This window comes from Chiloscyllium plagiosum, chromosome 22 (genome assembly GCF_004010195.1).
Source record: "Chiloscyllium plagiosum isolate BGI_BamShark_2017 chromosome 22, ASM401019v2, whole genome shotgun sequence".
Taxonomy (NCBI): Eukaryota; Metazoa; Chordata; class Chondrichthyes; order Orectolobiformes; family Hemiscylliidae; genus Chiloscyllium; species Chiloscyllium plagiosum.
Genome location: NC_057731.1, coordinates 15,405,159 through 15,422,263, shown reverse-complemented (window position 1 = coordinate 15,422,263; position 17,105 = coordinate 15,405,159). Strand labels below are relative to the sequence as shown.

The 17,105-nt window shown below is 39.2% G+C and overlaps 1 protein-coding gene and 1 non-coding gene across 2 annotated transcripts in view; one reads left to right on the top strand and one right to left on the bottom strand.

Moving 5' to 3' along the window:
• plce1 (phospholipase C, epsilon 1) overlaps window positions 1-17,105 on the top strand; it is a 381,748-nt gene that overhangs the window by 149,347 nt on the left and 215,296 nt on the right. The gene's annotated exons all lie outside the window — the stretch shown is intronic.
• trnal-uag lies at window positions 1,297-1,378 on the bottom strand. Its single transcript has one exon. It is a non-coding gene; the product is annotated as a tRNA-Leu (tRNA).

Sequence of the window (17,105 nt, the reverse complement as noted above, 5' to 3'; positions counted from 1 at the left end):
TTTAGTAAATCCTTCGAATAATTCTTATTGTTTAACAGAAACACATGATGCTTAGATATAGGCAGAGCTGTTTCACCTAGAACCCTTTCTAGAAACTCCATAATAATTAATTGCATTAATTCTGTGCTCGTGATAAACATTTTCCCAATACTCTTCAATGTTTCAAATTTGCAATTGTCTAATTACTTAACTAATCAGAACTATTAGGAAATATTATGTTCAATTTTGTGTTTCCAAACATTAGTTCAGCAGCTTAACAACTAGGTTAGTAATGAAGGAGCAAAGATTAGTAATTGTACGTTCTATTAGACACTTCTCCGGTTTGTTATTGCCTCTCTGTTAATCACTATTCCAATCTGTGATCCAACTTGGATCTTTGCTATTTGTAATCTATTAACAAGACCTCCATGTGGAACTTTTTCAAAATCTTTCGAAAATTCCCAGAGACTATGTCTATTGATATGTACTGTATAAGTAATATGAGGAAACTTCTCAGGTAAAATAAGCTCCATTCAAATTCATGCTGACACTTCGTTCCTAAATACGCTGTATATCCCTCCCAATGGTTTCTATTATTTATGTGTAGTTGTTGTTGGTATGATTGTTTTTCCCTTTCTTCCAAAATATTGTCAATGCTGGTGATCCTTGCAGTGGGGTGCAATACCTGACATTTTTCCCCGACTCACCATGTTTTGACTGTTAGTGTCTTTAACTTATCAAATCTGTTTGTGATAGGATCTCAGCTAATGGTAATAGTGGACAAGTCAGATCCCAGATGAAACCAAGTTGGATAGAGTATTTTTTTCTGTAGTTGAATACGTGGTGGTTAGTCACTGAAACTCATTCACATCAATAATGGAACTTTGGTTTTATTTTGGGTATCAAACTTAAGTAATCAATAATAAGATAGTTAGAAAGATTAGATTAGATTACTTACAGTGTGGAAACAGGCCCTTCGGCCCGACAAGTCCACACCGACCCTCCGAAGAGCAACCCACCCAGACCCATTCCCCTATATTTACCCCTTCACCTAACACTACGGGCAATTTAACATGGCCAATTCACCTAACCTGCACCTCTTTGGACTGAGGGAGGAAATCGGAGCACCCGGAGGAAACCCACACAGACACAGGGAAAATGTGCAAACTCTACACAGACAGTTGCCTGAGGCGGGAAATGAACCTGGGTCTCTGGTGCTGTGAGCCAGCAGTGCTAACCACTGCGCTGCCCATTTTTAAATGCATCAATGCTTAACACAAACTTTAACTCCCTGCAGTGCAACCTGCGACCCACAAATGGCAGTGGTGGGATTTGAACCCACACCTCCTTAGAGACTGGAGCCTAAATCCATCGCCTTAGACCGCTCGACCACACTACCACGCTCAGGAGCAAAACATAGTTTCAGCCTGTTTTCCAGTGCTGTCCTTTTACACATAATCATTTCAGAGAAATTTTAATCCTATCTCAATTCTTTGAGTTTTTACTTAATTGATTCCTCCCAGATTCCTTTCCTTGAACTATAGAGGCAATTTTAAGATTTCTTTTTTAGAATTTGCTGGTGTGAATCTTTCACAATTCAAATGGCCGAATTTGTTTTTGGCAAAAGTGAGGACTGCACGTGCTGGAAATCATCTGGATTGGAGTGGTGCTGGAAAAGCACAGCAAGTCAGGCAGCATCCAAGGAGCAGGAAAATCGATGATTCGGGCAAAAAGCCCTTCATCAGGAATCCCTTCATCACTCTAATCTAATTTGTTTTTGTGCTAACAACTTGAAGATTCCTTGAAACTGTAAACTATGGCAAGCGTGACTTCTTCCTTTGAACTAAAATCTTGATTCTCCTTCTGGGAAAAACTTGTTCTCCTTTCCGAACTAAACTCCTATTTCTTCTGAACTGAGAGCTTGAATTTTCTATTCTGTAATCATAGCTAAAACTGAGCTTTCTAGTCTGTTGTAAACTCAGCGGTATAAACATTCCATCTATTAACAGTGTAGTGTTCTCTCAGGCACTTGATTGCAGTCACATGCTTGTTGAAAATTGATGCACTGAGATTGTTGTTCCAAAAAAACCTTCTGACCAGTATAAACAAAAAGAAAGCTTGATAGCCCTGATCCAAATCCATCTGCCTCTGTTTCAAAATCCACAGAGTCATAGAGATAAACATGCCCTTCGGTCCAACTCGTCCATGCCAACCAGATATCCCAACCCAATCTAGTCCCATCTGCCAGCACCTGGCCCATATCCCTCCAAACCCTTCCTATTCATATACCCATCCAAATGCCTCTTAAATGTTGCAATTGTACCAGCCTCCACCACTTCCTCTGGCAGCTCATTCCATACACGTACCACCCTCTGTGTGAGAAAGTTGCCCCTTAGGTCTCTTTTATATCTTTCCCCTCTCACCCTAAACCTATGCCCCCTAGTTCTGGACTGCCCGACCCCAGGGAAAATACTTTATCTATTTACCCAGCAACATCCTTGTAAATAGTTTCTGAATCCTTTCAAGATTCACAACATCTTTCCAATAGGAAGGAGACCAGAATTGCACGCAATATTCCAACAGTGGCCTAACCAATGTCAGACACTCCGTTGCTATCTCTTAATAAAGTTAAAAATCACAGAACACTAGGTTATAGTCCAACAGGATTATGTGAAAGTACTAACTTTTAGATTTCCTAATAAGATGGTGCAGGTATTGGTATAGCAAATGACAAAGTCTTCCACTGTGAACAATGATAGTAGTAGCCAAATGGTTTGAGAAGGTGTAGATTTACCTCTCATCTGTGCCCCACTCTCCTCCGCCTTGTTGGCTATTATCCAGAGGATTGACGTGTTTAATATTCATTCCACAATCTAACTTAATTTCTGTGACAATGTAAACTTCAGAACCTTAACAACTATTCATGGATTGAAGGAATCAACAAAAATAATCTATTACACATGGAAAATAGCAGTCTGCCTCTGTCTGGAATGAGCTGTTTCTCAAAATGAAAGGGATATGGAGCTGGTATAAAGGAATTAAAAAGCAACATATGAATTAACCATCCTTGGGAAGAAGTAACGATATCAAGTTGCTTCCTGGGACAAAGGAGATACCCCTGTTTGATAGCCTTCTGCCTCATGACAAATGAGCAATTAAGACTTTGTATGCAGAAGGAATGTCCTGAAGTAAAGGAGTTAATTGCAGGAAAAGCTATGTTTTAAACAGGCAGCTAACCACAAATGTAACAAGGGGCGGGATCTACTTCTGATAAGAAGGCAAGCTACAGACTGGATTCTCCAGGAATTTAATCAATATTGGGGAATGGAAGAATCTAGTGAATCATCAAAAATGTCATAGTACAAACTTGAAAAAGAAAGTTGCATACAAATCCAACTCCAGAACAACTCAGTAACAGAACTTTGAAGAACACCACTGCATAAGGATCCAACCCTGGACATTTCCAGAGAAAGACATTATTGTTTGGAATCCTGGCCAGACTCCTCCATTAATCGGGAATAGCCAAATTGGGTTGTGAGATTTAAGTTGCTTAGTGGAGGGGTCTTATTTTGAAAACCACATGAAATAAAGCTTAAATAATGTTTCAGCATTGGATTATCTGTGAGATCTTTTAAAGTAAACAAATTAAAAATAACTTGTAGTTATTTACCTGTAACACATGTAGGTCGAGGAAGATACTGTTGTATCTTTATGTTCCTTAATTTGAAGTCCATATTTTGATTCTTCTACATTTAAGTTGTTGTTTATTTGTTCTAAAATATGAAACATCATTGATAGATTGTTCCAATGTAAGAGATTCACTAGCTATATTTGATGAAGAACAGCAAACTATTCTGATGTCCTGGGCCTATGCTTCACCCCAAATCAATACTTTCACACCAGCTATTTGTTTATTGATCTCAAGTGCTGTTTCAGGAACCTTGCTATGTGCAAATCTGCTGATTTGTTTGACTTCAAAACAACAGTGATTGTATTTTAAAGTAATTTGGTTATTGAGCATTGTATGTGTGTGTGTGTATATCAAAATATATTCTCTCAGTTCTTCATATTGGTGAGCATGCACATTTCAAAAATCTGATGTATGTGCATTTTGTTTTTAGACAGCATTCAGAGTAAACTTGTAAACTAGGGATTAAAATATGGTTAAAGTTGTCAAAAATGAACAATATGTTCGACCTTTGATCAAAAGTAAGACTTACTCCTTATTTGAGTTCCTTCAAACAGTAACTTTAATCTAGAGGAATAGGGAACCTTAAAAATCTATTAATTTCTCAATTTTTGTTATGTAGTGATTTCTGGATTTTAGGCTACTATTTTGGTGGACAAATGAATATCAGTCTTTCAGTTCTGAAAATGATAGTTAACTAATTAACTGCTACATGTAAATAATTATTTCACTCCTGTGATTTTACTGTTGTGAAAAATCAATTAGGAATGATCCAAACACACGGTTCCAATATTTTGTAATTCCCTCTAGCTCCCTGCCCCCGAACGCCAAATATACTTTACAATTTGTGTTTCATTTCTTCTGTCAGTATTCCAGATGGAAGGAGTTCAGAAGTGGACTGATGCTGAGCTCACTCTCAGCTCAGATGCAAAAGCTGCTACAGTGGACATGAGCTTATCCATAACGCAACCCATCAAATTTTCAAAAATGTTTATCAGTCTATTTCTCTCCACTCTGACTCCTAACATTTCCATTTATATTGTAGAGTGTATGCAGAAATATTCATCACTGATCTCAATTCTCTTCTAGAATAATTTGTCATATAAATTACACACAGGGTCCTTTTATTAGTTTGAGAATTGTTTGGCTGGTTAACTTAGGGATTGGTATGAACTTAACTATACTGTGGGTCGATCTTGATTGCAATGTCCTCCAAATTTATTTACTGCATGTTTAATGAATGCGCTATTTCATGCAAAATCAAGTAAGTAGAAAGTTGAATTATTGAAAGGGATGGATGGAGGAGGGGTGGTTTGGACAGCTGTGCTGTTGTTGATTGTTTGCAGATGTTTGGAGAGAGATACAGTTCCCGCTGTCTTTCTCCCAACCCAGAGCTAAGCTCAGACACGAAGGTACAGGATGTGAACTAACTTTCACATAGAATAAATCGTTCAGTCACTATCTGAATTAAAAAGAAGAGTGAAACATGCAAGATAACGGTGACTTTAAGAACATCTCTGCTGTTGAAAGCAAATTTTAAAATGTTTTGAAAATGTCATGAAAGTATTACTGGGCATGATTTTGAGTAGCCATGGGAGGTAGTTAAAGTGATTTGTATTGATTCAGAGAGAATTAAAGTTGGCAATTTGACATCTTCAGTCCCCCACAACCCCAAATTTTCTCTTATTTCTGCTTCTTGCATTTAACAGTAATCTACTCCTCATGGTTTGGTAGGATTTATTTTACTCCTGCATACGTTGTTCAGGTTAAAAGTCAATCTTTGTTTAATTAGTATTTGCATTTTGTCAGTCTGTGTCAAAGAAAGTTCAACAAACTGATGTTTCACATGGTGGTCATGTTGGGTGTAAGTAAGTGATTTCTTTCTAGCAATCTCTTTTGAATAGCAGAATTAGCCTAAGGCTCTGTGTGGTTATCCTGACATTTCTTCATGGGGTCACTTCACCTTTCCCTTATCTTGTGTTTGGTGTAGTTTTAGCTCAGTCACATCTTTTTAAAACTCACTCTCCTTTTTCCCTTTGGATTGTGACAATGTCAAAATGAAAACGCAACTCTTAGCTTCTGAGTTTGTTCGGATGGGACCAATGTACCAAAGGGGCAGTGGTATAACATCTTCTGGAAATCAGTACAAACAGTCACTTTTCTCCTGGCAGTTTGGCCACCAGCACAATCCGACAGGGTTTGGTGGAAGAAACAAGCCTCTGCAAACTGTTTGTTTGTTTTGATGGCATAGTAGAATGTGTCATGCTGAAAGTCATCAATTTTATGATATCCCATCAGTTAGAAATCTTGCATGACCTGTTCTGACTCCTTTTTTGTGAAGATAACGTTACTTTAAGGTGAAAACAGCATTTCATGCCATTGAGGGCACCCTGCAAAATACTTCCATGAACCATGTAAGTTAACCTGCATTATTGTTTGGGCTTGATGAAAAATAGGAGTTGAATTTCTTATCTTACATTTAAAAAAAATAATTAATTGTTAATGGACAGTCATGTCATCCTTGCAGAATAGTTGCAAATAATGTTCAGCTGAAATTCTTTTGTGTATATTGTGAAGAGAAACTAAAACAGCAGTATGACAGTAGAGAATGTAATTGTGCAATCCTTGCATTCAGTAAGTAAGTTTGTCATTCAACATCACAAGGAAGAGTTGTGTGGTAGGTAAGGTATCAAAATTACCTAACGTGAGGCTACTCTGTTCAACACTATAACATTTGTCTGTAGAAAGTTTGAAGCTTAGACCAATTATGACTGAATAGAGATACTGTGGATGTGGATAGGTTTTGTACATTTTTACATCCTGACTTGTGAAGTGTTCGTTTCTCAAGAAGCCACCTGTCTGAGTTTACCCAATGCCGTATCCCCAGAGTGTTGATGACATTAATAGCTAGAAGAAAATGTGATTATGCGATTCAATTGTCCGCTTGCCTTGGGTAGACTGCAGCTTGTTGGCCTGCAGTTGTGTTGTTTAATATAAAACTTGAACAAATTAAATGGAATAAACTTTATATTAAAATAATTCAACTTCCTTTATTATCAGCATGCCACAATCACCATATTCTGTCCCAACTCCAGGAATCAATGTTATGGTTCCCTTGTGCTTCAGTGTGATTAGTTGTCAATCCGTAAGTGTCTTTGTGATGGTCCATCATTCCCTAAGTGAGTTTCATTGTGATAGTTCTGTATTGCAACAGCTCATTAAGTCATTAGTGTCTCTGTGAAGGTTCCCCAGTCATTTAGCATGTACCACTTATAAAACCAACCGTTTCCACATCTGGAAACTATTGTCCCAACATTCAAGTCCTTGAATATGTTGTCACCTCCCAAGTCTATTCCCATCTTTCACAGAGGTCTCTATTTGATCTCGGTAATAGCAGCTGCAACAGCTGTCATGAAGCTTCGTAGCATTAATCCTCCTGCCACTGGCCTTTACATCTACTCCCTCGGCCACTGGTCCATTGTGACTGCAGTATCGACTGACTACAATTTTTCACCTGCACCAAATATCCCTGAAATCTTTATGATTAGTAAGAGGAGCTGCACGATCATGGAAGCACCTTCAGCTGCATGTCTGTGGTCAAGTCTCCCACCGTTCTGATTTGAACGTATATTCCCAATTTCTTCATCACTGTGTGAATATCCAGCGTTCCTTATCCAACACCACTGAGGGAGCACAGTCAGTAAAGGGCTGCAGCAGTTCAACAGAAGGTCTACCACTACCTTCTGAGGGCAATTAGGGATGGACAATAGAAGCCAGTCTGCAATGTGTAGCTCATCTCATAAGAATAATTATAAAATAAATCAAAACCGACCGATCTCAGTCAGGGAAGCAGTCAGGCAAGAGCTGAACATTTTTTCTAGATTTGCTGAATGATATTTCTGGCTCAGCCTCATCCCAAAAGAGCACACATTGAGTATTCAACTGCAATGCTATGTGAATGGTCACTTGTAAGACTGAACTATTATTACAATTCATTCTTTATCAATTGTGATTAAGTGTGCAGTGGTATGCATGGATGGGCTGTTACTTCAACACATGAAGAGACTCTTACTGACACCAAGGTGACTGTTGAGTTAGGAAGTGTGTGTGTCTAATGTTCCACTCTGTGAATAAATTGAAATTGAGTAATGATTGGCTCTGGTTCCACCCTTGACCAATTGCTATCAGGACTTTAACACTTGCCATTTCAAAGTAGGTTTTAGAGATGTAGGATCAGATCTCAGCCTTGCCTCTCTGTTGACTAAATGTGTGTTATGTGGGACAGCTCGAGTTAATGAGATGGGAAGCCTATGGAATAATGTACTTGAAAAGTCTTTCTAGCTTTTTTTTAAATGTTGTGACAAAGTAACTTGAGTAATGAGACAGCTGAACAGTTACTTCAGGGGCACCTCACACATTGGCACAGTTTTGGTTTTGTTGATCCTGTCTTCTTCATTTCACACTTACTTTACTAGTGTATGCACCTCTTACAATAAACAGGCCCTGAAAGTATTCAGGGCTCCAGTAACCACAAGTCTGCAGAGGGGAAACGTAGTACCAAATAAAAGGCTGGATCTCTGTTATAAGAAATTTCTCGATTTCCTTGTACTAGGTGAAAGGAACCTTTCTCCGCCCCTCTGATGGCCATTGCCGATTTAAATGGTGGGCGCAAAGGCAGGGAACCTTCCTCCTCCACTACCAAACCCTAACCTTAACTTCGTTTGGGATCCAATGTGTTCCTGGACATCAGTAAATTCACTAAGTGGTGGATACAGTGATGCAGGAGGACACAGTACGAGTGTAAGTATCAGCATTGCCTCTGAGTTTTCAGCCTCAAAATGTTTGTCTCCCAAGGAAGTGGGGATGGAGTGTTTCTTTGCTATAATTGCTTCCTCACTACAAACAGTACTTAAGAATTAAATAACCGTGATAACCATGAATCTACGCAATGTGATTACACTGCAGTACATGGCAGTTGTTGATGCAATGCAAGTCAGCTGTTAATAAAACAGGAGTATATCTGAAGGATTTGTCCTGCATTTTGGCACCACAGAGAAAGCGTATGAGAGTTTATTCTGTTGTCTTTGTAAACACAGAAGTTAATGAGATGATTGAGCGAGTAGGTGGTTGTGTGGAATTTGTTCCACAAGTAATGTCACATATTACCTCATTGACCATGTATTATGGGAGTTATTTTCATGTCAGATATAATGAGCTAAAGGTCTGTGGAATTTGCAATGGGCTTTTTTTTAACAAATAAATAAACCTTTCCACCATTAATAGTGCAGTGTTTAACTTGAATATTTATATTTTAATCATGCTGCAGAGTGCACAATGGGCTGGGGTACACGAGAGGATAAGTAAGAGCTGTTAGTTTGATATCTACTTTCATTGCAATGATTTGACATGGTGAAATTTCATTGTGTTGGTGAAATTACAAAACCAACACCCAAGGAGCAAATTAAACCACAAAATACTCAGGTTTCATTGCACCCAATTCAGATCAAAATTGAATTAAAAAGTTTAAATCAACTGGAAACACTGCTGCATAATTTGGATAGGGAGCAATTATTGCGATTAGTATCAGTCAAATGAGGCGGTGGGGTTAATAGTCAGTAACATTGTTTTGATTCAAGGTTTGCAGTCTACTCAACATGCAGTGTCTAATAACTGCACACACTGTAGGTTCACTTTACATAGATGAGAAAGTTTCTGAATTTGATCCCTGGTCTGTGTTGGATTAACGCATCTCACAGAGCAGCACTCAAGGCTCAGAATTAATACCCCAGCCCTCAGGGCTTCCTAGTCACTGTTCAGTTAAAGGAAAGAAAGAAATTGCTGTACTGCCTGACAAATCTCAAGTTGTCTCAAAGGCCTTAACATTAAGTATTTTAAAGCATAGTCACAGTTATAAATTGGCAGCCGACCCATTCTCCGAGTGGTCCCACAAACAGTGATGAGGCAATGATCAAATGATTTGTTGTAATGATGTTGATTCAGGAAATAATGTAATATTCAGGAGAGATTGAGGTGAAGCAATCCAAACCATGGTACCACGGGGACTGTAGGGGGAGAGCAGACTTGCTTTTCTGTAGTGTCCAGCCCAGTGTGTTGCCTCCTTGGTGCTGAGGTAATGGAGAAAGTTCAACATGTTCAATGGGCGAAGGGAATGAGCCAGAAGTTGTGGTACAAAATGGCCAACAACATAAGGAGATCATGTACTGAGCTCTATGGGCAAACTTTCAGGAGCTGGAGAGCAAGTTGAAAAGTAGTATTAGTCTTTGGATTACTCCTGGTGCTGTGCACAAGTGGGAGTCAAAGTATAAAGGTAGGGAGGATTAATGTGAGGCCAGGAGCAGGTAGGAAGGCTTCATGTTCTTGTGGCACTAGCTCTATTCCTGATGCAGAAGGTACCCCACCCCCTCCCACAGATTAAAAGGAAACAGGTTTTACCTCAACAGGACAAAGACTAATGCCCTCATGGGCAGGTTCATAAGAATAGATGGGGAGTAATGAAATTAAATGGAGATGGTTGAGCTCCAGCAGAAAGAAGATGAAGTTGCATGAAGGCGTGAGATGTTGGACATTGCTGCCACCTTGTAGTTAGTGAACTTCAGGTCATTGGGATAATGGTCCTCTCACATATCACTCTATCTCTTGTACAAGCCATCCGATCTGTGCGTGCTAATCCCTGTGCCATCAGCTAAAGGGGAAAAGGTTTTCTTTTTTCCACCTTAATTAAACTTGTCATAATCCTGTACCCCTCTATCTGATCTCCACTTAGTCTCTTGCTCCAAGATGGTAGAAGTAGAGGAAATCAATTATTTCAAAAGAAAATTGCACTGACTGTTGGAGAAAATAAATGTCCAGACCTAGAAGGATAAAGGAGGAGAATAAGACTGATTTGGATTGCTGTCCAGAATGCTGGCAAGATCTGAATGGGCCAAATGGCCTACTGTGTCACAATGACTTGATTCTGTGCCTAACTCAGTTTGGCCAGGTTCCAATGGTTTTGATATTTAACCTCAGTGTGTACTTATGTCTAGAAATGTCTTCTCATTTTTCTTTGTTTTAGTTGTTCAAGTGTTGTGGTTTAAATATTTTCTGGATTTATTGATCCACCAGGAGTCTAGCAATGCTGTCGCATCAGATAAGTGAGATGGCAAGTTGCACATAAACCCCCTGCTACATTTTGTATACAATTTTGGAAATCTGAAAATTCCTCAGTCTGGATGTGGGCTGAACAGGAATGTTACCAGCTGACAAAAGACTGATGTTTCCTTAAACAAATAGCTGTCCACATGGCCTAAATTTGACTCATTGAACTGAACTTTCCTCTGGGCATTGGGGATACAACGTTTGCACCACACGTCAGTCCTGAGTCTGCTTTTGCTGACAGAATGTTGCAGATATTTCTGGAGATAGCCCATAGGCTGCCATTTCCTGCCTGAAGCTGCTGTTTGGGTGTTGGACCCTCTGACTTTGATGCCATCCCCCTCCCCTGGATGTCTACGTTGGGTGGACTGGGGCTGTGGGCTGTTCCACAACTGGCCTTTGAGCTCAGATCACTCCTAACAGTGCGAGGGGAAACAAACTATGATTATTGGCTGCCATCTTCCATGCAGCATACAGCTATCCATCTCCGCATCCAGCAAAATCTTCCAGCGCTTTCCCGGCACCCTTCTGTCTCCGAGCGAAACACCGTCACCTAACTTGAGGTTCAAAAATACTATCTCCCTACCTTGAGGTGCAGAATGTCCATTTCCATGAGCATACTAACAGCTGTCTGGCATTTATCATCCTTTCTGCATTCCCTGTCATCTTTAGTTTCATGCTGGAGTCTGAGATGGGTACCCTGCACTAAAATTAGAACAAAATTGAAAAGCTTATTGCTGTATAACTTACTGCTTCAAGTGACAATACTTTTTGTTTTGGGCAAACTAATCAGAATTAAGTAGTACAATTCTAACTGTATGCAGGAGATCTTCCTGATTTATGAACTCTCGTACTTATTAAATGTGATCCCATACAGGGCTGTAATTTTAAACAGCTAACATACGAACCTTTCCTGTAGTTACGGCTGTTTTCCATTGTCCTGTATTGTGTTCCACCTAACAAATCTAGTTGCAAACAGAGATCCCAGAATGGGATCCTTTTGCAATGCAGGGACTGTCTATACAATGTTTCCTATAAAAAACAAAATGCTACATGAAAGAGTGCTTCTGCACTACCAGCTCAAAGATAATAGCAGTTCAAGAAGAAGACCTGGACAATAAATGAGGCCTTATCAACGTCACTCACACCCCGAGAGTAAATACAAAATAAAACCATGTGAGGGGAAGTGTGTAATTGGTAATATTTATCATTGTGTCTGCTCTGATCATTTTCTTTGCAACCTTTTAATTTTAACAACAAAATGTACATTATGTTGCGTTTCAAAAGATAGGTGCATTGTGGAAGTTTTCAAGAACATCTGTTCATGACTCAAAGTTATTCATCATTGGATTTGTTCCAAACTCGTTGGATGCTATCCTATCTCACTGCTCTGCTAAGATTCCGCAATCCATCTGAAATCCAAGTTTGCCCTTTTGCTCAATAATTCTGTGCCTTGGGTCTCCAATAATGTGTGAAGAGCATCGTCACCTGAAAATAATTCCTTGCACATTGCTGCTGACAATGTGCAAATCATGACCAGTATATCCAGCATAACTGCACTTCAGAGTTAGAGAACTGAACTGCTTGTCCCAGAAATAAGCTAACTTTGTGAAACAGCAATATGATGTGGAATTGATAATCATGCAGATTAGATGTTGAAAAATCTGCCTGTTCGAAAACTGGAACATTTTGAAAATATTTGATTTTCTATTCCACTCAGTTAAATTCAGACTTATTTTATGATTTTGACTTTGTGCTGTTCTCAGTGGTGCACTGGACTGGTTATCAGCTGCACAGCTTTGATTACAGTGATATGCCACTGTTGTTTCATGTTGTAAGTCATTCCGAATGATGCCGCCAACCAGGATGTCAAAATTCTGGGAAATTCTGAAATCCGGCGTACTCTTTAACCTGAGGGTGCAATTTTAAATTCTTTTTATCATGATTGCAATGCAAATGTTAATGCTTTACAGCAACTCAAGTGCACAGAAACACCCACAATACAGCTGTGTAAAATATTCACAGAGCTCTGTTATGATTTATTAAAATCCCAGTGGCAACCCGAGGTAAGCTGCATTAGGAACTAAGTATCATAATACATCTTAGAAATTAAAAATCACAAAACACCAGGTTATAGTCCAACAGGTTTAATTGGAAGCACACTAGCTTTCGGAGCGACGCTCCTTCATCAGGTGATTGTAAAATTAGGTTTTTTCACATTGACTGTTCTTAGTTTATTGTAATATTGGAAGATTTTAAACAGTGATACGGAAATTTTATGTTGTTATCCCAACTTGGATTTTCCTGCTTTGTTAACTTTGAGTTTGAGTGTGCAAGTAAGAGACTTGGAAAATGGGGACAATGCTTAATGTAATGCCTCATAACACTTGGAAGTTCTTGGAGTAACTAAAAAGATTTTATTTTAATAAATATATTCATTTATGTGATATGTACATCTGTGGCTCAGCCAGCATTTATTGCTCATTCCTAATTGTATAGAGAGCAGTTTAGAGTCAACCAGATTGCTGTGGGTCTGGAGTCACATGTAGTCCAGACCATATAAGGATGGCAGATTTTCCTGGCTAAAGGACATTAGTGAACCAAATGGGTTTTTGATAATTGACAGTTGCATGGTTGCCATTAGGTTAGCCTTTTATTTCTTGTGATTTTTTTTTGTTGAATTCAAATTTTAACTATCTGCCATGGATGGGATTTGAACCCCTTCTCCCAGAGGGTCAACTATTAGTTCAATCACATTACCACCATGCCATTGTCTTCTCTTTCTGAATCCACCCTTTGTTTTTCTTTTGCTTGTCCTATGCTGCACCCTCTTCCATTTTGCCTCCCGCCTTCACAGACCATCTGATTTGCTCTGTCTGATTTCTTGGCCTCCTTACTTGCTCAAAGCCTGTTACATCTCATTAATTCTGATGAAAGATCATTTTCCTCAAACATTAAAGCAATTTAAAGCTGTAAATTCTGTGTCATTTGTTAAGAAGTAGTAAGTTACATTTCTGCGTCTGGCAGTTACTAAACATGAATTTGGGTCTAGGTTTTGTCATGAATTTAGAGAATGAAATGTTACTGTTCCCTGGTGCACAATGGAACATTGTGCTTTAATAATAATCTCTGTCAAATCAACTATATTGTTATGGGCTTGGAGTCACATTTAAGCCAGACCAGATAAGGATGGCATTAGTGAACCAAAGAACATTAGTGAACCAAATGTTTTTTTAAATAGAAATATGATAATAGTCTCAATGAAGTTACCTTTAATTTGAGATTTGTTTTCTTGAATTCAAATTGTATGCATTTGCTATAGTGGGATTGATCCCCAGAACATTAGCCTAATCTTCTAGTTTACAAGTCCAGTGACATTACCACTCTGCTACCACCTCTGCCTTGCTAACATCTGGAGAGAAGCTTTAGGGTAAGAAAGTCGATTTGAGGAAAATTGCATTTTCTAATATTATGGTTGATAAATGGTTAAAACATGAGAATGAACATTGGAATATGTGGAGGAGCCAATGCAGGAAGGTGAGGCCAAGAGAAAGAACTCTCTCAGGCCCATGCATAAGCAATCATTTGAGAACATAATGTAAATATTTTTCAATTCACTTGAGAATGTAACTTTAAGAAAGTTCTTGGATTTACATATGAAAGAACTGAAACCGACATGGTCATTCTAAAACATGAGACTGCAAAAACAATCCAGGTCTTTTTCAATATATAATTTCAGTAACATCATACTATAAATTTTTGCTGTAAATTCTGTGTCTTACGATCTTATACTCCACAATCGCCTGATGAAGGAGAAGCACTCCAAAAGCTAGTGCTTCCACATAAACCTGTTGGACTATAACCTGGTGTTGTGTGATTTTTAACTTTGTCCACCCCAGTCCAACACTGGCACTTCCAAATCATAATGTAAATATGTTTGTCATTTATATAAATGATTTGGATATGAGTATAGGAAGTCTAGTTAGTAAATCTGCTGATGACACTAAAATTTGTAGGATAGTGGAGTGTAAAGGAAGTTATGTAAGGGTACAATAGGCCAAGGAATGTCAGGTGGTGTTTAATTTGGATAAATGTGGGGTATTGGATTTTGAACAAATCAGAGCAGGACTTATACAGTTAATGGCTGTATAAGTCACTGGGGAATGTTGTCAAACAGAGAGGCCTAGGGGATTCAGGTACATAGTTCCTTGAAAGTGGTGTTGGGGTGTAGACAGGGTGGTGAAGAATGCATTTGGCCCACTTGCCTTCATTGGTCAGAACATTGAGTATGGGAATTGGGAATCATGTTGTGGCTGTACAGGACATTGGTGAGGTCACATTTGGAGTACTGCTTACAGTTGTGGTTTCTTGTTTTAGGATGGATGTAATTGCATTGGAAAAGGTGCAGAAAAGATTTACAAGAATGTTATTGGGGATGGAGGATTTGTGTTATAAGGACAGGTTAGTTAGGCTGGGACTTTTTTCCTGGAGCACAGGGGATTGAGGAGTGACCGTATAGAGGTTTAAAAGATTATGGGAGGCATAGATAAGATGAAGAGCAAAGTCTTTCCCGAAGAGTAGGGAAGTTCAAAACTAGAGGGCATAAGTTTAAAGTGAGAGAGGAAAGATTTAAAAGGGATCTGAGTGGCAACTTTTTCACACAGAGGGTCTTGCACATATAACATGAACTGACAGATAAAGGCAGGTACAGTTGCAACATTTAAAAGTCATTTAGACAGATGCATGAATAGGAAAGGTTTAGAGGGATATGGGCCAAATGCAGGCAAGTAGGGTTCGTTCTGTTTGGGAAACCTGGTCGACATGGACTAGTTGGACCGATGGGTCTGTTCCCATCTGTATGACTCTATCCAGACTAACCTAAAATCCTCTTTCATAAAGCACAATGATTCTGGTCGATTCTTTATTGTTGTAACTTCTCTCAGAGCACTTTATAGAGAAGTTGTCAGCTAAAAACAGACAGTGAGCCAATAAAGGAGATAATAGGCGGTGTGACCAAAGCTAAGTATAATTTTGTTTATCTGAATATTAGGTTTACTAAAGTGTAACTAGTTGTTAAGAGTCAAGGTTTCAGGATATCATTTATGTGTTCAGGAACAGACTTAAACATCAATACTCTTAGCAAGAAAATGCTGTGCTTACATTCCTCATATCGTGAGCAGCCTCTGACCTAACATAACTTTGTAATGTTGGTGAAACCATTAGCTTTCGCACAGACCCTTTGATCCTTACTGAAGAGATGTCTTTGTCTCTGGTAACCATCAGCATCTTCCTGTCATCATATGCTTGTAAGAAGGGGGAGAGGTGTTGCCAGTAGGTCAGCATGAACCCATATAATGCCTTGGATTCATGACCGAAAAGGAACTTGGCTTTATACATAATTGTTAATTGACTTGAGACCAATTGTGCAATAGTCTGTCTGGCTCCTGGAGCTATGAAAGTACAGTTGGCACCTTTCCTTGAGTTTGCCCACCTTGTTATTTCAGGTATGATTGGTATTTAGGAGAGATTTGCAGTTTTTTCACAAACAGACAGGGTGGTAACGTGCTGAAAATGATGGGGAGTGACTAAGCACCCCATTCCCAATGATCGTTTGTCTGTCTCTACCTTAACCGCGGACTAACTGCTGGACATTGGGAGCACCAGTCAAAATTAGTCAATAGGACTATATAAATTGGAGCCTCATAAAAGCACAATTGCTTGTTTAAGACCGAACTGCGAGTGGTGTGCATCATGTAATAGAACACAGCTTCGACTGACAGCTCATTCAAAGAGGAACACAGAGATTTAGTTTGAACAGGAAGAGCAGATCACCATCTGCGGTGCAGCTCAGTCCATTCTTGTGATGGGCCAGATTGAGCACCACCTGACCAAAGTTGGGTTGGGCTCTGTGACCTTACTAAGAACTACTTTTCCAAATGCAGCTTGCCAGCTAAGTGGAAGTTGGGCCCTTCAAGACAGAAACAGGGGAATATATTACGGGGAACAAAGAAATGGCAGAAGAATTGAATTGGTACTTCAGATCTGTGTTCACTGGGGAAGACACAAGCAATCTCCCTGAGGTAACAGTGGCTGAAGGACCTGAACTGAAGGGAATTTATATTTGCCAGGAATTGGTGTTGGAGAGACTGTTAGGTCTGAAGGTTGATAAGTCCCCAGGGCCGATTGGTCTACATCCCAGGGTACTGAAGGAGGTGACTCGAGAAATCATGGATGCGTTGGTGATTATTTTCCAGAGTTCGATAGATTCGGGATCAGTTCCTGC